Below are 27,233 nucleotides of genomic sequence, written 5' to 3'. Positions count from 1 at the left end.
CTAGAGCTTTTAGGTGTGCGGTCAAGCTGAAGACATATGCTCTCTCCTGTTTCTTTTTGCAGGCACTGAGAGCTGTAAGTTTTCCTCTTAGTACTGCTTTCATTGTGTCCCATAAGTTTGCGTATGTTGTATCTTCATTTTCATTAAATTATAAGAAGTCTTTTTCTTTATTTCTTCCTTGATCAAATTGTGACTGAGTAGAGCATTGTTCAACTTCCACGTATATGTGGGCTTTCTGTCATTATTGTTGTTATTGAAGACCAGTCTTAGTGCATGGTGATCTGATAGGATGCATGAGATTATTTCTATCGTTCTGTATCTGTTGAGGCCTGTTTTGTGACTGATTATATGGTCAATTTTGGAAAAGGTACCATGAGGTGTTGAGAAGAAGGTATATTCTTTTGTTTTGGGTGGAATGTTCTATAAATCCATTTGGCTCATAACTTCCATTAGTTTCTCTATGTCTCTGTTTAATTTGTTTCCATGATCTGTCCATTGATGAGAGTGGGGTGTTGAAATCTCCTACTATTATTGTATGAGGTGCAATGTGTGCTTTGAGGTTTAGTAAGGTTTCTTTTATGAATGTACATGTCCTTGCTTTTGGAGCATAGATATTTAGGATTGAGTATTTATCTTGGTGGATTTTTTCCTTTGATGAATATGAAGTGTCCTTCCTTATTTTTTTTTTTTTGATGACTTTTGGTTGACTGTCAATTTTATTTGATATTTGAATGGCTACTCCAGCTTGTTTCTTGAGACCATTTGCTTGGAAAATTGTTTTCCAGACTTTTCCTCTGAGGTAGTGTTTGTCTTTGTCTCTGAGGTGTGTTTCCTGTATGCAACAAAATGTTGGTCCCCTTTACATATCCAGTCTGTTAGTCTATGTCTTTTTATTGAGGAATTGAGTCCGTCGATGTTGAGAGCTATTAAGGAATAGTGATTGTCGCTTCCTGCTATTTTTGTTGTTAGAGGTGGAATTATGTTTGTGTGTCTCTCTTCTTTTGGTTTCATTGCAAGGAGATTGCATTCTTGCTTTTTGTACAGTGTACTTTCTCTCCTTGTGTTGGAGTTTTCCATCTATTATCCTTTGTAGGGCTGGATTTGTAGAAAGATATTGTGTAAATTTGGTTTTCTCATGAAATTTCTTGGTTTCTCCATCTATGTTAGTTGATAGTTTTGCTGGATATAGTAGTCTGGGCTGGCATTTGTATTCTTTTAGGGTTTGTATGACATCTGTCAGGATCTTCTGGCTTTCATAGTCTCTGGTGAGAAGTCTGATGTAATTCTTATAGGTCTGCCTTTATATGTCACTTGACCTTTTCCCCTTACTGCTTTTAATAGTCTTCGTTTGTTTTGTGCATTTGGAGTTTTGACTATTATGTGACAGGAGGAATTTCTCTTCTGGTTCAATCTCTTTGGAGTTCTGTAAGCTTCTTGTATGTTTATGGGCATCTCTTTTCTTAGGTTAGGAAAGTTTTCTTCTATAATTTTTTTGAATATATTTACTGGCTCTTGGGAGTCTTCACTCTCTTCTATACCTATTATTCTTAGGTTTGATCTTCTCATTGTGTCCTGGATTTCCTGGATGTTTTGGGCTAGGAACCTTCTGCATTTTACATTATCTTTGACGGTTGTGTCACTGTTTTCTATGGTATCATCTGCTCCTGAGCTTCTCTCTTTTATCTCTTGCATTCTGTTGGTGATGCTTGAATCTATGACTCCTGATCTCTTCCTTAGGTTTTCTATCTCCAGGGTTGTCTCCCTTTGTGCTTTCTTTATTGTTTCTATTTCCATTTTATAATCCTGGACAGTTTTCTTCAATTCCTTCACCTGTTTGGTTGTGTATTCCTGTAGTTCTTTCAGTGATTTTTGTGTTTCCTCTTTAAGGGTTTCTACTTGTTTATTTGAGTTTCTTTAAGGGAGTTATTTTGTCTTTCTTAAAGTCCTCCATCATCATCATAAACCGTGATTTTAAACCTAAATCTTGCTTTTCTAGTGTGTTTGTATATCCAGTGTTTTCTTTGGTGGGAGAACTGGGCTCTGATGATGCCAAGTAGCCTTGGTTTCTGTTGTTTAGGTTCCTGCATTTGCCTTTCACCATCAGGTTGTCTCTGGTGTTAGCCTGTCTTGCTTTTTCTGACAGTGGCTTGACCCTGCTGTAGGTCTCTGTGTCAGCACTCCTGCAGACCTGTTTTCTTGTTTTCTTTCATCCATTTCTGAGATCAGGTGCTCTGATTTCAGGTGTGTAGGCCCTCGTGGAGACTGTCTTTCAGCTCTAGGCACAGACAGGAGTCAGAAGGGTCCTGCCACTGATTTTTCCTAAGTCCTTGAACCCTGGGGACACAGTTGGCACTAGGCAATTCCCTCTTGGGTAGAGAATGTGGACAGAGGGTAGTCTCCTCTGATTTCTCAGGAGTGTGTGCACTTCTGAAGGTCCAGCTGTCTCCCCCATGGGATTTGGGTTGTAGGGAGTTGTTTAACCAGTTCAGTTCAGTTCTGGGTACAGACCAGAACCGTGGGTACCGGCAGCTGACTATTTCTCTATTTCTGTGTCCAGAAGCACTGTCCAGTTTCTTCTTGGGCCAGGGATGCGAGCAAAGGTGGGCAGAAGTGGCAGTCAGTCCTGCAGTCTCAGGATGGTCTTCACTTCTGAGTGTTCAGCTCTCTTGGGTGCAGGGAGCTTGTGTCTAGATTTTCATAGCAGACATGGCCATGTGTTTCTTGTCTCTGTGGCTGTCCCGTGAACTCATGCATGTGTGTGACAGTTCCAGCAGAAGGCATATGAACAATAAGCATAGCTCATAAGGGAACAAAGAGTTAAACTAATAGCAAACTATGTCACTCTAATGAAGAACATCACACTTTTTAATGAGTAATTTAAATAAGTAAACACACCATATGTTCATATAATCCATTGAGAAAGACTGTATATATCACATAAGAAGAGAGAGCCATCTCCACTCTTTGGCTCTTTCTACCTACATTTTTGGGAACTTCTTTGTAGACGATATGGCAGGCCCAAACCTAACACTGTCTAATAGACAACATATTAAATTTGTGAAATGCTCTGTTGGCTTCTTTTTATTCCAACAAAAAAAAATGAACTACTCACAGCATCCAAATAAGAATAAAAATAAGAGTAAGAGTAAAAATAATAATAATAATAATAATAATAATAATAATAATAATAATAAGAAGAAGAAGAAGAAGAAGAAGAAGAAGAAGAAGGAGAAGAAGAAGAAAGAAGAAAGAGGGTTTGAATTTACCTTCTTGGTATTTAGTAAATAGAGTGTGTACCTTTTCTCTAGTGTGGGCTTGGCTTAAGTATAAAGAAACTGGAGAACTGTGCTCGAATAGAAAAATTTATATAGGTTAAAAGTAAGCTTTACATTTCACCAGACATTTTCTCCTAAGAAAATAGTTACCCAGTTTAATTCAACAAGAAAAAAATATTGAATAATTGATGAGGATTTGTGGAGTTGAGAATTGTAAACAAGACAGTATTTCAATAAAACAGCTTTAAAGTCCTGAGTAGACTCCCTCTGCTGTATTTATTTATACTTTCTTTAGCACCAATCATCTTCATATTGAGGCATAAAAGCACCAGGTATAGTATGAGAATGAAAATATTATGATTCTCTGTAATTTGTCTCTTGGTGAGTTAAAATACAGTGCTCAGCCATGAATGCATTTCTCCCATGTTACTCTGTTACATTTCCTCGTTAACTTTCAAGGGCTTAATGTCATATGGGCTACAAACACACCGTAATCATTACATACAAAGTGTAGATCTAATGGTGTTGATTGATGGCCCCGTGTTTGAATGTTAGTGTCTTGATTTCAGTCTCCTTTGGGGAGACATTTTCATTTCTGTCACCACCTTGTAGTTGCCAGTTACTAAGGTTATTAAACTTATACTGACAAGTGTCACTTGAAAATGGTTTATAACAAAAAATAAAGTGTGGGAAATCCTTACAATTGTACTGGACAAAATCCTTATAATGGGACTGTGTGTGAATACATGTGCATATGTGCATATGCAGTGTGTCTACTTGTATGCTTACCTGCACAGCAGTGTGTGCATATACATGTGTGTACATGTAAGGCCAGGAATCAATCTCAGATGTTGTACACTAGCAGTCATTCACCATGGTGTTTTTTTTTTTATCTTTCTCTGGCTTGGGACTCACTGATTAAGCTAGCCCAGTGGCTAGTGAGTTCCAAGGAACCTGCTGTCTCCCTCCTTCTAGCACTGAGGTTGCTAGAAATGACTTTCATAATCATTATTTTAGAAACCAATCGGCAGGACAAGATCAAGGACTTCAGTTTCTATACATACACAATTCAAACTTGTTTATTTACAAATATTTATTGAGTGCCTACTTCACTTTAGGTGGATTTCTGCACAGTGAGTTGCAGTAGGGAACGTGACAGAAAAATTGTCCTTCTGGGGATCCTCACACTGGCAGTGAACTGCAGAGAGACAGGAAGATTGTATATGGCAATAATAATGTGGTATATTAGGTGGTGATAAATGCTGCAGACAGGAAGAGAAAGGAACTAAAGAACAGGGAAGATTGTGGATTTGGGGAGTTGCAATTGCTTAGTGAGACTCATCTAGAGAAGATGAACTGCCAAGCGCTTAGCATAGCACATGGCACATTGTAAATGCTAACAAATATTAGTTTAAAATAGAGAAGGAAGTGGAATCAAAGGCTATTTCAGAGAAGTCTTTTTAAAATCTATTTCTCTGTCTACCTATCTACCTATCTATGTATCTCTCTCTCTATCATTCTATCACCTATCATCTATTAATCCATATCTGTCCATCCTTATCCATCCATCCTCCATCTATCTATCCATATATCTATTTATTTACTCTACAGTGGCCTTCCTTTATTTTCCATGACTATTTACCTCTGGAATTAAAATTAATTCTATGTTTAATCAGAGATTATGTATGAACTGAGTTAATAACTGGCATATCAAAACCATCACATGAGAATTATCCATCCCTGTCTTAAGAAAGAAAGGAAAAAGGTTTGGGAACAGGACTGGGAGGAGGACAGAAATAGAGAAAAAATACGAACAAGTAGAATTAGAAGGAAAAGAGAAGAAAAGAAGTCTGTTTTAAGCATAAAGCTGTCTTATGTCATAGATGCTCATTTAAGTCTACGAGTACTCTAATTGGAATTTGCAGCAATTAAAGCCAGATGTTTGTCAAATCTTTGTAAATTTAACTAACTGACTCTAAATATTTTTGAGATCTAAAGTATAGAAACATACATTTCTTTGGATTATTTTTCAACAATGATTTCTACCATTTTATTAAAGGATTGGGCAAAGATATAGTTTAATAGTGAACAAGAAACAGTTTTTCATATTGAAAGACACTAAAGTTTCCAATACGCAAAGAGAAAAGCAGTCGGGCAAGGAAGTGTATGCTTGCAGGAAGAGGCAGGAACAATGCAAATTTGGTTTCATAGCTTACCCTGTGAAACAAAAGAAGCTCTACAACAAAGAAACAAAACAAAAGGAAAAAGTTTTAGGGGTATGCACAACATGCTGGGTCTTTGGAAAATTATTTTTACTTGGCTCTCAGATTTTGAAACCTCGTGTGCTGGACGCTCACAGCTTAGTCTTATAGCTGAAGGCATAAGATTTCTGTGTCCTTGCAGAGAAGGTATAACCCAGTTATAACTGAGGGTCAACTGAAATTAATAAGAACTGGGTCAAAGGTGAAGCTCTGAAGTCTGGACTTAGTTTGATACTTTTGGCTCTTGGAGACTAGTCCATACACCCTTGCCTTACTAATGTCTGAATCGGAAATGAAAATGTAGTTAATATTTTAGAAGACACAGATTTACCTTCCTAATTATGATTTGCTCATTCGCCTTTTAAAAACTAATGTTTGCTCTTTCAAAGACATGTAAATCAATGGTGTGGAAAGACGAACCAAAACCAGACTGTGTAAAATTGATGAAGCAAAACACTATTCATATTTTGCCTTTGGTAAATCACACATGAATTAATTCAAAATTGACTACATCATGGTGCAGAGACTCTAATAATTTATTGAACCCATCGTGTGAAAGATGTATATTAATAAGCATCACAAAATATTTTAAAATATAGGTATAAATTAATGTCCTTAAAATGGTAACGGGAAATAACTTTTAATTTTTTTCCTTTTTATTGTCTGCTATCAAAAATTCAGTAGAGGACTGTAATCATATAATGGTTTCTAATTTAAGACAAAAACATTATGTAAATTATATTACAAAATACAGACACCACTGGTAATCTCCAATTCCACCCAAGAGGCCCTTCAAGCATGCCTGCTACTTTGTGATTGTTATGACTGGAGAAGACCTGTGACTCCAACTCTGTTATTTACTTCTATTTCATTATTCTAGCTTTGAATATTCATGTTCCATCTCTGAATAGTGAAAGGAAGCAGTTGGTAAGAGACTGCCTTCAGCTTCGTGTTCCCTCCTCCTTGCTGTACAGAGAGCCACACTTTGATACTTAGAGCAGAAAACAAAAACGAGTGTATGTTTTCCAAGTATTAAATGAACAGCGGCTTCGTCTGGAGCAGTAGGAGCCTAGCTTTGCATTTTATCATTTCAAGGGGTAGGAGAAAATATGTGTCCCAGGTTGTATTTGTCAGATTGGTTGTTTTCTGCAGATAAAAGGGATACTAATCAATACTAATCAATACAGTCCCCGCCCCTACCCTGTCCTCTTTCCCTTACTTCCTGTTTTTATTTCATGTTACTTTCTTCTCGGGTTTTAGCTAAGGTTTGTGTCATTATTCCTCTCCATTCTCCCCATCAGTTATTTAAGTAATTTTAGCTTCAGCTGTGGTAGATCTATTTAGATCTTTTTGACTGTATTGAAACTAAAACCAAGTAAAACTTCCCAAATTAAGGGTTGAAGTATGAGCGATCCTTCCCTGTTCCCTTGTCCAAGCTCTCCTTCCCCCAATTGAGTTTTTGAGTATTAGGCATGGATCTGTGAGATCTTTCAGTCTGTTGCAACCTTCGTCTTCATTTTATTGTCAGAACCATTCTTGCTCAAAGCTTCGTGATCTACTCAACAGGCTGAAGCAGTAACATTTCCCTACAGCCCAAGTTCAAGAACTTCTCCTTCATATTCCCAGAGTTCAAAGACTCTCACCTCAGGACACCCTTCTTTACTGGCCTAAGGGTTTGTTTGTTTTTGTTTTTAAGTACCTCACCATCAGCAAGAATAAAAGAAAAATGACCCTGTAGGTCTGATGGTACAAAACAGTAAGACAGTTCTGAAAAATAATTTGCCGCATGTTTCCACAACAGTTAAAAAACATTTCAGTCTCATTACTCACCAAAGTGGGGAGAGACTCCATTCTTGACTAATAAAATAGTGCCTAGATGTCTTCAGTTTTGTACCCTCTAATGAGCCCATCAGACTCTAATGGATAACTCCAACCCATGGTCACAGAGATGGCTCTGCTTAAATTTGGAAGGCCCTGGAACAGACATTACAGAGGAAGAGATTTACAAGACAGGGCATAGCCAGGTGTAGCAGGGTGGGTAGCAGAAGGTGGGAGGTGACGGTGGCCAGTCTGCATTATACAAATGTGTGAAATTGTCAAAATTTAATTAGTAAGAATAAAATTAAAAACAACTTCCACAATATAACAGGGAAAACCATTCACCAGCTTTATTTTCTCCCCTTTCACCAGAGAAGCTAAAATGCTCCCTATATGTAAATGTAACTGCGAACATTTGGGAAAACATTCTGATGTTGTAGAGATACATTAGTATTAGAAAGGACAATAAAGACTTGGAGGCAAGATCCAAACATTAATAAAAGTTGTATAGACATAGAATGGATGGTAATTATTGTAGAGACAGGAGATGGATACAAGAAACTATCTTAAAGAAGGTTGGAAGCAATTCTGTACCTCAAGCTAAATAGTATCTAGACAGGCAGACCATAAAACAATATAACGAACATTATTTTACACGCATGACAAATGTCATGTTAAGAAAAAAATACCTATCTTCTGAAGAGTCTTAAAGTGTGAAATTCCGCTGTTTGTACATTGTTTACACGGAATTGTTTTTAAGTGAGGGTGACTCTTTCAATACCGTATGCCCCAATTGATTATATTTAAAAATAATGTTTATCTCTAGGATAGAAGAGCTCCAATGTTTACAACCCAACAGGCTGAAAAGGGTTACAAAAAAATCAAATTTACTAAGAATTTCTCTTTGGAATTGAAAAACTGAACTTTTACCTAATACAGAATAATGTCATGTAATTCTAGTAAAAAGAATGAAAAGTAGTATGATTTGGTAAGTGCTTTTCAAAGAACTAAATGTGAAAGGGACAGCAAAATTAAGTAAAAATAGATACGTTAGTATATCTTAATGTAAAAACATTGAACTTAATGTTACCTGAAAAACACTGTGAGGATTAATGTTCAAAGGTTCTTGCTAACACAGTCCAGAAGTTTCTTTGTTGTTCTTGTTACTTTTAGTACACACATGAACAGAAATGGAAGCTTTCTGTGAAATTGTATTTTAAGGCACACAATTAAAATTTTATTGGCTGTAATTTCTTCCATTCCACAAACATTCATTAATCACTTACTATTTGCGTATCAGTGTAGGAGTAAAAACGAAGTCAAATTAGTGGTTGAGAGTTAAGTCATGGGTCTTATTCTCAATGTATTTTATGTGATAGTGACAAAACACTAGAGTTTGTGGAAACAGCCATGCTCCTGTAACAGAATACAGTAAGAAATTAACAGCTATTGTGTCTGTCTGACCTAGTATGCCTCGCATTGGTTGCAAACTTAAGGAAGTGAAAAACTGTTTCCCCTAAACACGGGCGTGCACGTGCGCGCGCACACACACACACACACACACACAGAGGGAGAGAGAGAAAGAGAAACAGACAGACAGACATGGCAGACAGACATGGGGAGGGGCTTACACACTAGTGAATGAGATAATCTTTGCACTATACCCCCACCCAAAAAGTTCTGAGGAGTAAAGAATGTTTTTGATGTCTAGATTGGCTATACCCACATATATGTGAGGTGTCATGCAACCTTGTTGGGAGGATTCAATAGGAGAAAAGAAAAAAACCACTTGGTAATGGCCTCTAATGGGCTGGACGGTGGTGCCCAAACTCCTTGGGTTGTAAGAGAGACTATAAGACAAGTCCAGACAGTGTTTTTAATGCTAAGGTGGTACACTGAAACCATTGTGGCAACTCCAATTTGGCTTTGTGTATACAGGTATATAAACATAACCCAGGATTTGTCTAGGGAAGGGAAGGATGGATCAAACAGAAGTCCAGAGCTGGGAAGGTAGACAGGGTCCGGTGTTAGTGGTACAAAGGATGAGGGGTCTGAAGAAAGCTTGAGAGGGACATGGAAACGTGGGTGTCTAATATGTGATATTGAAACTAGAAAACCCCAAACCTGTGGGGACTGTGACAAAATTATCAAATAGCGTTTCCCTCCCAATTCTCAGCTCACCATCCAAATCAAAACATTCTGTTTAGTACAGCGTCACATAATATCACCAGCTGTTTCCATTTGTACTGAAGATTCTAAACGTGCCTTTCTCGTGCTTAAACAGAATTCGCCTTTGCTGCACATTAGTGCCAAAATATGACATGTGAAAAATATAGGCAGCGAATTTCTCTCTGTTCTTCTGCGTGTTGAGCCCTGGGGAAGAGTACATTGTTTTTTGTTTTTTGTTTTAAACTTTATTTAGAGCTGGGCGAATCATTTTATTTTCACTTCCAGTTCATTCTAATCTTTCTATGATGCCTTAATTTCTGAAATGGACTCAATTCCCCAAGTTCCACACAGAATTAATGTCAAATCACCCATACGATTTTGCCCTCTTTAATCCAAAGGTTTAACTACTTTTAATACACATTGGAGAGAATTTTTACCATATAGGAATTGGGGTGTGGTGCACATTTAAACCTTTTTTTATAGCATAAAAGATTTCTCACAGTGATATTAATTTTTCATTAAATTACCACTAGTTAAGTATGAAATCTGAAAGGGGGGGCAGGGCTTGTGAGTTGGAACGTGCTTTCGAATTATTAAATAAAACACTTGCTAGTTTTGCTGTGTAGCTGGAATTGAGTCACATTATCTGCTTCCTCTTCTTTTCTGGACATTATGCTATGTAAAATTAATTCAGTGTGTATGCCATGTGTAGACCAAAATAACACCTTTTATCCTTTTAGACAATTTGTTTTTCTTCAGGTTAAAGTCCAACTAAGAAGTAAGCAGGAACCACATCCGTGTCCCAAGGCATTTATGTTTAAATAGTATTGAAATATGAATAAAATTTCATAAATACTTTCAGTCCTGAAGTTCTAAGATTCAGTAATTCCTCTCTTATTATTCTTTTACATTATTAGAACTCTACATGCCCGATAAAAATAACTTTCCTCTTTTTACTCGATCTGATTTTCCGTTATCCCCGAACACACATGGAGTGGAGTAGAAAAGTCTAAACAGCAAAAAACTACACTCATCCTTCTAAGGGAGGCCATCTTTCCTTGCCTTACTTCCTTCTCTCCACAGTTTAACTTTGGTTCAGAGCCAGAATGATAAACTCCAGTAGAAACAAATGCTAGCGCCCCCAGCCCCCAACATGCACATACATACGACACACTCGCACCCACAAAACACACACATGACATGCACACACACTCCCACGCACACATATCACTCACACACACATCATGTACACTGCAGACGTGTAAATCTCACTAATATTCATCCCTTTAAAATTCTTTGTGTTTACTTTTCCATTCCCTCCCCTGGTTTGCAGTATTCTCCCTTCCAAACCTGTGTTTTTCTTTTCACCAACTTCTTTTATGGCAAGGGAGTCGCCATATTTTAACATTTCTAATCCCCATTTAAAAGTATTCGGTTTTTTTTTCAAAATGCTGCTAGCACTTCTTTGCCCTAATACTTGATGTATTTCCCTTTTTCAACCACATGCTTTATTCAGACTCTAGATATTAACCTTGACCTGCCCTTAATTTCCTTCTCCCTCTGGAATGAATTCTTGCAGATTAGTTTCGAACGTCATCATTTGCCTAGCACGCCCATGGCTGTTGCTACAGGGAGGAGGCATTTTGTTTTCCCGCGCATTGAAGTATTCACCATGTATTGATGATCCGCTTCGGCCCTCAAGCTGAGAAAGCTGTTAGCACAAGAACTGCCAGGATGACATAATTTCTCAGAGCATCCTCCCATCCCTAGTTAAATTCACTCCCTGCCTATCCTAGCCCCACCTGCGGGGAAATTTTAGTGATTCCAGTGGAGGATTTTCCTTTAAATAATGCACATTTGCTGATACTCTGCAATATTTCAAACTTGAGTTTGCAACGTTCTTTCTGTCTGGGTGCACCGGAGTGGAGAGGGGTTTCTTCCCAAGATCAGATCAGGTTGAGGTTTGCGGCTGCCAATTCTTGGAACAGAGACACCCCGCCTCCCCCCATTCTATCAGTGAACCCTTCAGCCTCTGGGTCCCATTTCCTTCCTGGGGGCCTGAGTTCCACACCTCCCTGCTCCCACTGTTGTCTCATTTAGAGCTACTTCTCTGGAAGAGCGTGCCGCACACATTTCAGACAGTTTCACACTTATCTCATTTGTTCTTCTTCGAAACCTTAACTCGGGGACACACTGTCTCCGTCAATCCTGTTTCACTGAGAAGAGGATTCCGGCCGCTGATTCATCCTGTCCTGACCAGGACAGGGCCACGACAGTACTCTCCTGGCTGGACCACCTTTCCCATTTGCTTCCTTTCCAAAACGTGGCAAGGGCAGAGCTGGGCCAGCCGGTGCCCCGCCTTTGTTTTCATTAACTGCGCACCTGGGCCTTAAGTGCTCAGCAAATGCCACGCTGCCACACAGATGTAGAAGCTGGCTTTTCCTGGCTCCAATTTGCTCCTTCGCTCTCATTTCCTGTTTCTCGGCCTCCCCACGGTTTCTCTTCCCACCCCATTCCACTCCGCAGAACTGCAAATTTTTCTCGAACACAAACTTCCCCTTTGAGCTCCCACCTTCAGGGCGGTTTCCCACGCAGGGTGGGCTCGGAGGCACCGGGTAAAGGTGGTCAGGTCAGGCCCAAGGAGCTCACCTCCGTTTCAAGAAAGTGGTACCCACAGTCCCCGGACCCTCAACGACCGCCCGGGGCCAGCTCTGTCCCAGCACCCCGCCGTGCCCTTTCCGCTTCCTCCGCTTCCCGCCCCCGCCAACCCTCCCGGGAGGCTTGACCCCGAGTCCTCTCAGCCGCGGAGGGAACAGCAGAGCTTCCTCCTCCCTCTCCCCGCCCAGAATCCCGCGAATCCACTGCTCCGTGCGCGCAGGCGGGGCTGCAGGGATGGCGTCCAGCACCCGGCTCCCCTCCGAGGACCGAGCACCGATCTGTCCCTGTTCCTGTCCCCGCCGTCCTGGCTGGGGTCCCGGCTCAGCTCGAGCCTCCTTTCCTCTTTCACTGCTTTCCTAAATAACCAGCTTGGTCAGGCGCCCCGGTGTGCCCGCGTTCCCGAGCGAGGCACACGCCCGAACCTCGCCCCCATTCATCCCGCCAAGGTGAATCTTTGCGAGTGGGGCACCCCAGCTTCTCCTGCAACGTGCGACTCACTCGAACCCAAACAATGATCCCCCTCATCTCTAGTAGAGTCTCTCTGCCCGCACCACCCGCGGGGCAGCCCCCGCCGGGACCCCATTGTTGCCCAAGCAGCCGGGCGCCCGGGGGCGGACCCCGCAGACTCCGCCGGCTCCGCCCACACCTTTCCAACTTAGCCGCGGTTGAGCCGCGGGGAGAGCTTGGGCGCGGGCCCCTTTCTCGCTCGCCCCCACCCACCCTGGTTGCTGTGGGGAGTGGGCGAGGGCCACGCGGGCTAGCCTCTTTATTTGTCTCCTAATTCTCTCCCCAAGGCTGCCTAGGCGCGTGTTGACACAAAAGAGGGGGACTTGGTGGCAGCTCAGCAAGAGTCTCTCCAGTGAGAGTTGTCATCCGGAGGTTCCTCTCTCCGAGACCCCTAGAATTCCCCCCAGGCTGCGACTATCGGAACGGCAGGGGCCATGTACGGGTTATTTAGGGTGCCGCAGAGAGGTGGTGCAGGTGACAGGGTGGAGCGGAGAAGGCCCAGGGCCAGGGGCGGGGGCAGGGGTGGGGCCGGGTGGGGCGGGGTGGTGGCTCCACGGACCCACCCCCTGCCGCTGGCCAGGCTGGCGAAATGAGGGCTGGGCAGTGGGTGTTGCATTCTACCTCTGTGATCGGGGAGGGGTTAGTTTCCCACAGGGGATTTCAACCATCACACTCAGAGCCCGCCTCCTAATCCTCCGGCAGAGCGGCTCGGGGCCCCATTTTATGGCAATAAAGCGACTTAGCGCCTGCTGAGCGAGCCCCTCCCCGCCGCCGCCCCCGCCCTCGGCCCCACCCCGGGGCTCGCCCGCAGCGGCGGGGCTTTGTTTCTGGGGGAGGAGGACCCGGAGCTCTTTTGTTTGGGGGTTTGCTGTTTTCACCCCCCACCCCACACACACCCCAACCTCACCCCACCCCGCCCCGCCCCACCCCCCGCGCCTCTCCGATTTCCTGAGCTGCGGGCTGCAAAGGGAGGAGAAGCGGCTTCTTGCAACCCCCTCGGCTGGGCCCCGGGGTAATTCGATGCGGGCCTGGCGTGGCTCCCCACGTTAGACCCGGGCTCGCGTCTCGGCAGCCTCCACCCACCGGCCCACCCTACATTTAGCGCATCATGTGATCCGGGTAAGTCATTTGCAAGTACAACAGTTCCCTGGGTTGCCCCCCATTCATTTCCTGAGAACTGCAGAGAGCAGCTGAGAGGCTCTGCTTGTGCGTGTGCGTGTGAGTGTGCGCGGGTGACGCCGTGTGAGTGTGTGTGTGAGTGTGTGTGTGTGCGTGTGTGTGTGCGCGCGAGTGTGTGCGAGTGTGTGCGCGCGCGCGTGTGAGGGAGAGAAAGGGCGAGAGAGAGGGGGACTCTGTGTGAGGGAAAGAAAACAATTTCTCCTGCTCTGCAGCTTCTGTTCAGGTCTGTGCCTATTCCGTTTTTTTTTTTTTTAATCAAAATAAACAACCCCCTCCCTTTTTTTTTTTTTTGCCATCCCAAATCAGATCGTATTCTCTTAACATGTTTTATTTTCCTTCTGCCATCTGCTCAAGTTAAATCATTTTGGTTGGTCTGTGTTCTTAAAGGGGGGGGGGCGAAAGTGTTGGGAAGCGGGAGGGGGTCGGGGAAGGGCGATGCTATTGCCGAGCCAGGAGCGGCGGTCGGATTCGCGGAGAAGAAAGAGGGAGGTTACTTGTCCCACTCCCTAAACATTTTAAAAAGAACTTAGCAAGTAACGTGAATTAAGCAAATGCTTTGCTCCCCGGACTGGAATTGTTGGTTGCAGTGTTTGCCTGACAGTTGCCAAGGATGAGAAATAAATCCCCAGGGGTGAATCGGGGAGGGAGGGGTGCGGGGAGGGGGTGTCGTGGAAGTAGTTGGTCCCTAGGAATGGATGGGCTGAATGAATAGCCACACTGGGGCCGAGCCGTGCGGGCAGTGTGTGAGCTCCGTAGAGTGGAGGGGAAGGGGTTAAGGAGGAGATAAGATTGCTGGCATGAATAGTAGTCCTGGCGCTACATTTATTATTGTCTCTGGTCGTAATGATGTGGAACTGTCACTTGCTACTGTGCCTGGTCCATGGGAGTAGCCAGGGGCTGGCCTGTGGCTGTTATTTTCAATTACGAAGGACCTGGCTGGAGTTGACAAGGGACAACTTTGTAAGGCCACCTGGGCCGAGAAGCCCCGCGGAGCTGGCCTAGGAGCCACTTCTAGCCTTGGCCGCTCAGTTAAGAGGGCTAGGACTTGACCTCCGCGACATTAGTTGGTGTTCGTATTAGATGCTCTTCCACCGAGAAGAATCAATTCTGCTTTTGTTGGGTAGAGAACTGCCTCTCAGAACTTTGCAAACTTTTATCTTTGGGGATAAGGGTGGGGTGCACTCAACAGTTTTGTTTCTTGGTGCATTTGAGGCAAATACTTGGAAAAAGTATCAATTCCTTTGTTATATATCCTGTAGCTTCCCAGCCCCTCCCCCTTCTCCTTTAGTTTTGCATACTTTACTAGTAATTGCCCTAATTCAGCTGATAAAAGCTGAAATGTTGAGTTAAAGAGTATTAGTACAATGGAATGTATAATCTGGATAAACAGTTTCTGTGTTTAGTATTGTCGGCTCTCTAATTTAACTGTACAGATGGCTTAAATCTCTGTTTTGTATGGATTGTTTTAAATAATTCTACTGTCTAATAGAATTCTCGACCGAGCAGTAAGATATTTTAACTTGGCATTAACATTCTGTTTCCCTGTAACGCGGGAGAGACAGGCAGAGGCTCTATTTACATTTAGTGAATGTCTAGGTGCTTCTTAGACATCTGCCAATCAAATACGCATCAGTCTGCAAATCCACCTCAAAACCTTCATGCCTCTTTCTTAGTGGTGGAAAGAGATGTTTAGATAAGTGAATGCTTTGAAAGACATTTGGTGGCTTTTAGGAAGCCGCAGCTTCTGATGGGAAGAGGAGTGGTCACTTCAGGGAGAAAATAAACCATCATCCTAGACACTTAAAACTGGCATTTAATTAACACAGGGGGACGCCCCCCCTTCTTCCTAAGAAAAAAGCCTGTCTGCTGGCCAGTCCTTATTTGATGTTCCTTACATTAAACAAAAACAAACAGATAAACAACAAACGAAAAACCAGGTGGAAATTGGTTACGTAAAGAGTATATTTTTAGGTTTCAAAAATTTAACTGTAGCCTGTTGTTCTGTACAGGATGCTGGAAGACAGACATTTCAATTGTATTATTCTTACCTGGTCAATCTTGATACTAGACTGAGTTCAGGAAGCTAATTTGGGTTTGAGAGAGAGAGCAATTTGAGTGTTTAAATATTGGCAAAAAACGTTTAATGGGTTTAGAAAAAAAAGGTTTATTCTGCTACTCTTAATTAATATGAAATATACTTAAACCAGCCAAGTTAAAATATTTTCACATGAAAATTTAATTTGTGAATGCATCTGTTTAACTAACATAGCTGTGTCAGGGTAAATAAAACATTCTTGGGGATTTCTGTTGGTTACTGAAGTCCTTCAGTTATTTGTCTACTACTCAGTAAGTCATATTTCAAAGAAACGTTGGTCAGCTCAACTCTTTGGGGAATTTTTTTATAACTGTTTATTGAATGAAAATTGTTGTTCCCCACTCTCCACCCCCACCCCCTAGGAAATACTTTTCAAGAAACCATGTCCTCTGGGAGGAAACGGTCCTGGTCTACCAGTTGAGACCTTGACCTCAGCAACTCTTGGCTGGTTGTTTACTCCAGCTGCTGCCTGTGTGTGCTCTAAAAGTGTAGGTGGTACAAGTACCCTTTCCCCTAGGGTGCTTCATGGTCAGTCTCCAGAGCAGTGCACAGCCTAGAGTCTATAATGTTGTGACTACGCATAGACATATATGTCACTCTGGCTTCTTGTGAAGGGGAAACACATTTTCAAAGTCTCTCTGAGAGTCAGATCTTAAGGCACGAAGCACTCTGTTACCAACATAATGAAATTACTTATTTTAAACCCAGGCCAGTTTTATCTTAGCGAAAGCGATTTAACTACTTTGTCCTCCAGAACCTGTACTGAGGTGTTTCAAATGGGAAGTGTTGATTCATTTGTAGTTGTGAGAAATCTTATCCAGGGAGGTGGTACTTTAATAGCTGATGATATAAAATTGTCCTGGCCATTTTTCCCAGTTAATACAAAGTGAAAATTATGGAATTTCATATTTTATCAATTAAATAACATTAAAATAATTCTATAAAACTGAGATGCTAGATAATGTGTTTGCTTATATTTGGAAGAAGTATTCTTAAGTGTTTTGCATTCATAAGTGTAGTTGCAGTTTATGTGTGTGAATATGATGTCATTCTACAAAAAGCTGTAATGGTACAAACATTATTATTATTATTATTATTATTATTGTTATTATTGTTATTATTATTATTGATATTTTAGCCATTGTGCTTGCATGTGATTAAGGAACAAGAGCTATGAATCCCCAAATTAATACCACTGTTGTCTTTTTTGTTTACAAAGTAACTTTCATTTTTTTCTAAGTTCCGATATGGATTGCAGCTTCTGTCCTATTTACATTTTAAAAATAAGTACAATGGCAGACTAGAAATACTTAACATTTTAAATGTAATCCTGGCAGGACTTTACTCACTCTGTAGCTGCCCTTGAACATCTGATCCTCCTGCCTCCACTTTCTGGGTACAGGATAGTCATGTGCCCCCACACCCAGATTATTTTCCTTATTAAAAAAAAAAAACCTAAAATGTTTTCATTTTTCAGCTTGTGAATTATGCTCAGCTTTTGGCTGTAAGAGTGTATAAAGTGTAAGGGTAAAAATATTAAAATTAAGTCACCAGCAACACCCTTTAACCACAGCCTTACCTCATCTACCACACCCTCTCCACTCCCAGAAGCAGAATAGGAACTGACAGATAGGCCTCGTCCTGTGCCTGGAAGGTCAGCAGCTAGAGGCTCTGACATACCTGCTTGGGTTCTAACTCTGTGAGACTTCAGTCCACCAGAATTCCTTCTTGAGGGTCCACACAAACCACACCCAGTCAGCCATTGACACCTGATCTGAAATAAATGATTGCTTTCTCCATATATTCTCAGTAATTAGGTTACAAAAGTTTTTCCCTCCACCCCACAGAGTGGCTACTTGAGTAATTATACTGCTGTATAAAAATTTGCTTTGGTCTGCCAGCAGATTATAGGCTATCCAGTGAAAGAATTGTGCTCTCATTCCCACTTCCTTTTGTTCAACTTAAAGCTTTTTTAAAAATATTAGTTACCGACTTACAGATAAACATAGCTTATTTAGTTTCCTGTTATTTTAGAAGAGCTTTTAGTTTATCACTGTTTCATACATGTATACAATGTATCTTGAGTATTTCTATCTCTACCAGCTCTTTCTCCTCATGAACACCCCCTAATATAGCCATCATGTTGTCATATTGTGTGTGTGTGTGTGTGTGTGTGTGTGTGTGTGTGTGTGTGTGTGTGTGATTCTTCCTAGTTCTGCCTGTTGGAATGTTGACTGGTCTGGTTGGCTTGTCCTTGTGCAGATCTTGTGCAGGTAAACATAGCTGCAATGTGTTGGTCAGGGCAACAACCATGTCCTGTCCAAGTGACTGCATTTCATAATACTCTTACCTTCTTTCCACCCTCTCTTCCTCGGTGTTTTTTTGCCTGGTGTCGGGGGAGGGGAGGAAGCATGGCTAGTCAGGCAGTAATACAGATGTTACAGTTAGGACTGAGCATTCAACAGTCAGTCCTTCTCTGCACTTCCTTACTAGTCTTGTAGTACACATTTTTGCATATTCATTTTATACTTACTAAACTGGTTCAAACAGTATTGCTGTCGCCAAATGGAGAGAGTAGCAGAGAGCCTTTGGGGTGGTCTTGCTACAGGGAATGTGTAAAAACAAACATTTGGACTGTTCAAAGACACTTTTGTTCCCTACTGAAAGCCATGATTACTGCCCACTGGTTTTGACAGAGATTGTGTTCAAGGTACAGTAGTTACTATGATTTTCAGAGAATATAACTTCTTATAATTTTTTGTGATGATGCATATGTAAGTATTACATTTGTATATCAGTTTGCTACTTGTGCATAAATATATTTATAAGTTGTATTTAAGCATGTGTTATTTATATCTAAGCATATTCTCTGTCTGCATTGGTATCTTGTCCTCCCCATCACAGACATTATAAACAATAGTCACAGTAAAAATGTGACCATGCATATGGGAAACAGGAGAAATATAGAGAACAGACGGATTCTGCATCGAGTAAAACGCCATTCTCACTTTGAGATTAATGCGCTAATTCAGAAGAGAATATAAAGTAGTTCATAAGAATATGTACCAAGATAAATTACTGTAAAATTATACTATGTGTGCTTTTGCCTGAAGACAGGAAGGATAGATTAGTGTAAGGCCCTGAAATAAAAAGGAAAGCACTCATTTTTGTCAGGTCCCCTCTAAAAGTGAGCACCCTGGAAGGAGAGCATGGTTTTTTGGTTTTTTTTTTTGTAGCAGACAAAAAAATTTCTCCTACCTGAGATTTGCTGTGGGACCCTGAGAAAGTCAAGTCTTAAAAAGGAAGTTGCTCTGGACTGTAAGAATGTATGAATGAAAGTAACTGTTAGCATGTGTGTAATGCGGGCGACCTATCTGACCTTTTCAAAACAAAAATATGTAAAACGCATTTGAACGAGCGTTTAGAGAAAACTGGGCAATAATCCACAAGGATTATTATTTGTCGAACAGATTCCTTGCACCTGAAAAGATGGCTGAGTTTGTAAAGTGCCTGCTGTACAAACATGAGGACCTGGGTTCAGACCCTTAGCACTAGCATATCCGTAACTCCAAAGTTACAGGGAAAGAATGCTGGGGGATCTTTGGAACATACTGGCCAGTCTAGCCGATCAGTGAGCTCTTGGTTCAGTCAGGGATAGAAGAACTTACCTGGAGTCAATCTCTGGCTTTCACACACATGAATATATGTGCCTGTGCAGTTGCAAATACAGGTGCACATAGACACATGAATATACACACGTACTACACATATTCAAATATGCACAGATTATGAAAATAAAATAAAAAAAGAAAACCTTTAGAGTTTTAAAGGAAGTTCCCTGGAGTTTTTGTTAGTTGATCCAACAACCCATTTGGGGAAAGTCTTATTAAATTTGTGATTCATTGCAGAATGAAGAACAGAACGCCTGTCTCTTCTAGTGACTAAGCCATGTCTCATACATGGTTCGGAGTGCACAGTAGAGAAACAGGTAGCGGTGGAGTGGTTATCTGAAGATATATTGAATATGTTTTATTTATAGTCACATTTTCCCACCATGTATGCTTCATTACATATACAAATTTGAGAGCGTGAAGACCGTTCGCTCTCCCCAGCTATAGTTGATCAAGTCAAGGAAAGAGCAACAAAGGTGAATTATTGTCCGCCTGAACACTGTCATCTTACAAGGGCGAAGAATTCCCTCTCAAAGGACCTCACCAGTTTAACTCCTTTAGGCTCATTCCTGTTTGTGCGAAAGTATAGCTGTGAGTATCACTGTCACGTTCTGTGAAATTCCGTTTTATTTTACTGTTTGCTGTTATAGAATTTCCCAGATTCTTGTCTCTGTCCTCCGGCCCTGCCTATGGTGCTTCTGGAAGTTTCTTTGCCTGGTTTTCTTCCACTAAGAAGAGCTTAGAGAGGAGAGAAGGAACACCCTCTTCATGGGTACTTTACTTGCATTGCCACATAGAGTCTAAAATGATGACCACCGTGGAAATGTCGAAATACTCATTAAGAGAACTGTTTTGAGGGTAGCCCCTACATACATCATCCATACCCGGGTCCAGTAGGCAAACATCCCTGCCATAGTCTTCCTCCCAGCCCTACCTGATCCTCTCCAGCTGCATGCATTCCTCTCTGTCAGCTGGTTCTCCAGTCAGCGCATCTGCCTGACCTTAACCGAACAATTCTTAGTGTAAAAGGAAGCCCTGTGATGTGTCAGGGATTAAACAGGATAGAATGTAAAACATCAGACCGTCTAGTTTTTAACTTTTACACTTGATCTTAGCCAAAAGGCTGAGAAGCGATTAGTTTTTAACTTTTGAATCGATAAAATTAAGTCTTTCCTTCCAGTTTACTCACTGGCGAACAAAACCCCCAAACGAATGACCTCAGCAGAGTGAGCTTGAGGATCAAAACACGCCAAAGGTATCAAGTGGGAAATTTTGCCCGGTTTCAGTGTTCAGGAGATGCTTGTGCTCCGGTGTGTAGATGCCTTTCTTATAGGTGAATTCTAACCTACTAGCCGTGCTGGCTAGCTTTATGCCAGCTTGACACCGTGGAAAGGAGGGAAACTCAACTGAGGAAATGCCTCCATTAAATCCAGCTGTAAGGTATTTTCTTAATTAGTGATTGATGGGGAGGGGAGGGCCCATCCCATTGGAGGCGTTGCTATCCCTGGGCTGGTGGTCCTGGGTTCTGTAAGAAAGCAGGCTGACTGACTGGGCCTTGAAGAGCAAGTGGCTCTCTTTCTAGGCTTCTGATTCAGCTCCTGCCTCTGGTTCCTGCCAGGTTGAGTTTCTGTCCTGGTTTCTGTGATGGACTATAATGTGGAAGGTGTAAGTCAAGTAAACCCCTTCCTCGCCGACTTGCTTTTGGTCATGGTGTTTGATCGCAGCAATAGAAACGTTAACTAAGAACGAAGAGGATTAGAGAGTGAGGTTCTCCTTCGTTCCTCCTCTGTACTGCACAGACAGGAGGCTTTACATATGGCAGCGTACGTAATGTATTCTTTTGGCAAACAGATACTACTTAAGGTCGATGCCCAAGTAATCAGCCCATGGATGTGGTGATCTGTAAAGTTACCTTTAACCCATTGGCTTTGACTTACTAACATTTAACGGATGCATCTTTTGGGCGGGATGGCGCTTTTACTTTCCCCAGTAATAGCCCTTCTCCTACTGACTTGGCCACTTTGGGCAATAGTTTCAAACTTTGAAAATTTTATTTTAACAAACTGAATGGAAAGGGGAAAGTAAAGATGTCGCCTCTCGCTGTGAGCAAAGGGCTTGCTGTTTTGATAGGCAGTGGGCACGGCAGCCATTGAATGCTGAGGGTGATGTATTAATGAATGGGGATAATGGAAGCAACCGGTGAATGTCAAAAAGATGGTGGTCACGATGGAGTGTTTCTGCCTTTTAACTATTGTTCTTAGCTGAATGTACACATTTTAGGTTTTGTAATTTTTCTGTTGTGTTCAGGCGTAAATCATTAAAATATTAATTTGTTCTCTGGACTTTGACACATTCAAGTTTTTAAAGAGAGTCTGGATTCTAAATCTTCCTTCAGTGAACATTCATTGATAATTTCATCTGTGTTTGTGCGAGATAAGTGTATAAACTATATTTACCATATTGTTTCTCTTTTGCTGTAGAAGTTGTACAGTAATTTCTATCTTGCTTTATTTTGATGCCATGAGCTACTCGGCTTCCAAAGGGATTGGTTTCACCCCTCATTACAAAACCTGGTGGCCCCCTGCTCCTGTGCACTCACCATATCGATGCTGGATTTAATGCTGTCCCCAGATCAGCTCAACCAGCTTCCTGTAACCCATAGACTCTGGCCTCAAACAATCCTCCTGCCTCAGCCTCCCAAGGAGCTGGGGCTAAGTTCTACACTGTGATTTTACTTTATGGGGCTATGATTAGAGTGAAGTAATGTATTCATAGTCAATACCTAGTAAGCGGTCGAGTGGAGATTTGAACCTGAGAAAGCCCCTGAACTTTGCTCTGGTTCCTCTCACCTCCCATAAGCAATGGTAATAATAAATAAATAGTGTTTATGGACTGTGTCATTTTATTCGGCTATAGGTCATTTTGGTTTACTACCTTTGCTACAGTGTTTTCTCCAACAGAGAAGCCAGTGGCGTGCTGACACACACACTAAAACAAATTGAGAGGCCCAACCCACAGTTCTTTAGGAGAGACTCCTTCAGGCCGATGCATGGCAGTGATAATGAAAGAGCAATAGATTCTGCCTAATGCCCGTTCTGCTAGTAGCTAAGGCTATTAAAGCTGGAGGGACAGTGAACAAAACCCAGCATCATTTTTATAAGCAGTTTTGCGCATGCTCAGTTGGTCTTCACTCTCGTTTCTAACCTCCCTTGTATATATAGGCACGCAGCAAAATGAGTTTGATATTAGCATGTCTGAACTGACGATCCAACTGGGGAAGCGAAGTTTGTGTAGAGAGCTGCAGAAGAAAATCTGCGAGGTGCTGTAAGTTGCTTGCATGAAGTACACAGGGAGAAAGCTGTTGCTTGCAGGAAATTCAAAGATTTCAGGGTTTTAGTGGGTACCTTACTGAGAAACTCATGTATATAAGGAGTTTATTTATTTACTTATTTAATTAAAAATAACATTGATTAATGTGTACATTTTGGGTGTATGTGTGTATTGGAAGGCGCATGCCCTACTTGCACATGTAGGTTAGAGGGCAACATGTAGAGGTCAGACGGCAACATGGAGGAGTCAACTTTCTCCCTGTTCCGTGAGAGTCCTGAATCAAGCTCAGGCCATCAGGCTTGGTGACAAGTTCCTTTTCCCGTGAGCCAACTCCTCAACCTAAGTCCATGTTGTTTTTTGTTTTTTCTTTTTTTCATAGAAAAAGTAAATATGCTCATGATGAATGCGACCCAAAAATATGTTTGGCAGCTGTGGTGCTTTCTCTCTTATCTTCGGGAACTGATGGCTTTATTGTGTTTTGGCAAATGTCTTTGCTTTGCAATCTCACCAGAAATTTTTTTCATTTCCAAAATTAGAATCTCCTAGCATGTGCTTAGCCCGTAGGATATATGCTGTTCTAATGAGTTTATGGAAGGTTTATTTGGGTTACAAGAATAATGATGACTAATAAAAATTTCAGAACCGTTCTTTATCCAAACCTATCTCCTGTATGAAACTCTCGTAGGCTGGCGGAGGCATCATTACATGTATAAACTAGTTCAAAGGTCACATTCTGAGCGTGCACATTAGCTCTTCTGCTAACATAGTCATCAAGGTTTTCATTTCGAGGCCGCATACCACGAGATGAATGAGCTTTTGATGAACCTTTGCGGGGCCTCAGTGAGCTTCTCCTTTTTAAATACTGAGCGCTCTGCTTAGTTTGGTGGACTTAGTGTGGCCTTCGACAACATGCTAAATCTTTAAGCTGAGGGAGTGAGTGACTGACAGTCTTGTAGTTATAGGTGGGCTGAAAGTTAAGGGGGTTCAGAAGTATGGTTAATGCCTGGTGTTTTACAGAGTGATATTAGTTTGTCCTTGATAATCCTATGAGGTGGCCATATGTTATCCATTTCATTGATGTAGCTTTTATCGGAAGAGAGGAGTAAGCTAAACCAGAAGATGGCAAGGCCAGAATGGGAGCTGTGGTTCCCAACAATAGTAACCATGTGGTTTTAATGGAATATTTTTTATTATATTCCAACACTATCTCTACATTTCCTTGGCCTCAATAAGCCAGGCCTTTGAAAGACCACCTTGCACATAAGAGGTATTCCCTCCTTCCGTGTGTTGGGAGAAGTTCCATCAGCTCAGGATGAATTCTGATCCCCCTTCTGAAATACAACCTACGAAAACTCCACATAGGAATTCAGGAGGTCACCCCAAGTTTATCTGGGAGGCAGTGTGCAGTTAGGGTATCTGTCTTCTGGAGGACTGGACTGATGTGGCTCATGATCGTCCCCCTACCAGGGCTACTGCCAGGTGCTGACTCTGTGAAGGTCCACAGAACTCGAGCAGTCATCCCTGAAGGACGGATGATCTGGAAAACAGCCGTGTGACTAAGTCCACAGGAAAGGCCACGTTAGCATATTTGAAGGCAGATTGCCTTCTTTCTTTAGATGGTCCGTGTGCCTAAAACATAATGCAGATATATGAAGATTCATGTTTCAGCCGTTTAAAAGTACTTTTATCAGACTTGGGGGTTTTCTTTTGAGTATGGTTTGTATGCACTGTGGATACAGATGCTACAACTTTAATGGCTTGATGTAACCTCCACACTGGTGGTTTCTCTGGCCTTCAAATGGGGCTTCATTCCTCTAAGACTAACCAGCACTTAAAATAATCATAACTCAGGATCTATTGAAAGTAAGCTTGGTTTTGTAGAAATTCATCTTCATGGGGAGTATACTCACGAATATATCTCCTCCCTCTGTGTGTGTTCTTAGGGCAATAACAGCTCTTAGGAGAGATATTTCTGTGGTTAGGATGTTTGCTTCTCTTGCAAATGACCACAGTGTCTATATCATATGGCTCATGACTGGACATGTACCTCTGGGTCCAGGGGAACCAGTGTCTTCTTCTGGCTTCTTCTAGCATCCATGTACATGCACACAGATACACATATATACACATTAAAATGTATGTTTCAGTTTGGACACTTTAAAGCACTTATTTCTTTCTGAGCTCTTTTCTGTTTCACATTCCTTTCCTCTCTAGTCAACAGTAGTATTTTGTCTGTAAATTGGGCCTCAAGAACATTATATGTCCCTCTATAGTTTCCATCAAGTCTGTAGGTATTAGTAACACGTAGAAATGCAAGGTGGTTTTGGTCACTGCTTACAACACTGAGATTTTTTTTTCTAACTCTTTCATAACTTTTCATTCAGCACTGCCTAAGGGAAATTTTTTAATGCAGCGGCTATAGAGCTAACCCATTAAAACCAATATGGTATGGTATTGGTGTATGGGTTAGTCCACAGTCTCCTCGGATATTCATTTACTAATTGATGATATTTTGTATCTAGTTCTTGCCACAAAAGCCCATGTTGAAATGCCTTTGGTGTTGAACCCTCATATCCCTATGGGTATATTCACTTCCTTTTCTATTGCTGGATAAAATACCCCTACAAAAGCAACTTAAGGGAGAAAGGTTCGTTTGGCCTCAGGGTTGCAGACTACAAATCATCATGGCAAGTAGTGGGGGCAGCTGGTCACATCCGATCCACGGTTAGAAAGGAAAGGGAGGTGAGTGCTAGTGCTTAGCTAACTTTCTCTTTCTATACAGTGTAGCCTGCCAGCCTAGGGAATGGTGCTACTCACAGTGGGTGAGACTTCCTACCTCAAGTAACCTAAAGATAATTCTCAACTCCCCATAGTCATACTCAGAAGTCAGTCCCCAAATAACTGTAGGACTCATCACATTGACAGTTAAGACTTAACCATCACTGAGACTCAAAATCTGCATGTGATGTTGGTTCTCATGAAAGTTATGACATTGCTTTGAAAAGGATCTAAGGGTTCCCATCTCACCAACAGTATAGTCAAGTACCCTTGCATTGAAACCTTTTTAGCAGAAGTAGACACTATTCTAGTCACTTGTTTAGTGCTATGTGCTTTGAACATCAATTAGCATTTCCTGATAACTAATGATGTTGAACATCTTTCCATTGTAGGGCATTTGGAATTATCCTAAGAATTGGCTTTTCATAGGCTTTGTCCATTTTCCTTCTCTTTAGTAAGTTTTCTTTTGTGGAAATTTGTTTTTTAGTATATCTGTCTGATACACTTGTATTGCAGATAACTTCAATAATTAATCTTTTGTCTCCTAGTTTTTAATAAAACATTTAATATTTTTATGTAAATAGTTTCTGACTTTGACAATCTCAGAGTCTTCTCATTGGTAACATAGACATAGCTAGATTCCAACTGTTGATTCGAATATGCTCTTTGAACTTTGAATATGATCTAAAAGCAGAGATCTTGTTTCATTTCTAGATACAGATCTGTACTTTTGTGTCATTGTTTTTGAAATGTGTCATTCTCTTAGAGCATCTAAATTCTACATCTTCACAGCCTGTTCTCCTGTATCCTCTTGTGGTGTAGTTCTTCTGTTAAGAACTTAACTTAGCTTTTTTCAGACATGTACTTAAATGTAAAGGAGGATATAACCCTTCTTACCTTCTTTGGCAAGAAATCCCCCAAACCAGACAACAAAACTTACCCCTTATGATTCTGAATAAATTTTACTTAATTCATATAACCCGAGAGATAGTAAACATTTTAATGTTATTCATTGTGCATTGTGTTACCTTGATTCACAAATGCTAATGCTTCTGTCTTCTCATGTCTTTTTTAGAGTTCAGAAATATTTCAATATTTCATTTGTGATAGCCATTTCTCCTTTAATTAAATTTATTTATAAAACCATTCAGGTTTCTGAATATTATGTACCAATTGAGATATACGTTTCCTTTTTAGCTGGTTAATTTACTAAATTACGTCTAGCTAGCTATCTGCTAGTTTGAGGAATATACTTTTGTAAAATTGATACTTTCTTATTAAAATATGGAAAAATTCATCAGTGAAACCATCTGAGGTTGCATTTCTTTTTCTTTTCAAATTAAAACTCTGTATTTGGAACTGAGAGATGTCTCTGCAGCTGCCCTCATAGAGGACCCGAGTTTACCTCTCAGACCCAACATCAACAGTGCTTGACCAACTGTAACTCTGAGTCCCTGGGCCTTAATCTCCTCTCCAGGCCTCCACAGGCCCC

General features: G+C 41.4%; 1 protein-coding gene and 1 long non-coding RNA gene across 18 annotated transcripts in view; one reads left to right on the top strand and one right to left on the bottom strand.

The window, feature by feature from the left end:
- LOC134482159 (uncharacterized) overlaps window positions 1-12,322 on the bottom strand; it is a 36,013-nt gene extending 23,691 nt beyond the window's left edge. The window contains exons 1-2 of one of the 3 annotated variants that reach the window (XR_010058222.1): window positions 12,096-12,322; window positions 7,367-7,510 (exon numbers count right to left, since the gene is read on the bottom strand). This is a non-coding gene — a long non-coding RNA (uncharacterized LOC134482159). Of the gene's footprint in view, window positions 1-7,366 lie in introns of all 3 variants that reach the window. The other 2 variants (XR_010058221.1, XR_010058220.1) reach the window with 2 other exon arrangements.
- Window positions 12,323-13,257: 935 nt separating this feature from the next.
- The window catches only part of Klf12 (KLF transcription factor 12), a 432,451-nt gene continuing 418,475 nt past the window's right edge, over window positions 13,258-27,233 (top strand). For 10 of the 15 annotated variants that reach the window (XM_039093395.1, XM_017599716.2, XM_017599718.2 and 7 more), the window contains exon 1: window positions 13,814-14,090. The gene's annotated coding sequence lies outside the window, so the exon portion shown is untranslated. The other 5 variants (XM_039093390.2, XM_006252410.5, XM_039093393.2 and 2 more) reach the window with 4 other exon arrangements.

The sequence above is a fragment of the Rattus norvegicus genome, chromosome 15, assembly GCF_036323735.1.
Source record: "Rattus norvegicus strain BN/NHsdMcwi chromosome 15, GRCr8, whole genome shotgun sequence".
NCBI classification, from domain to species: domain Eukaryota; kingdom Metazoa; phylum Chordata; class Mammalia; order Rodentia; family Muridae; genus Rattus; species Rattus norvegicus.
Note: the sequence above shows the minus strand (reverse complement) of the source record. Positions and strands in the feature narration are given on the sequence as shown.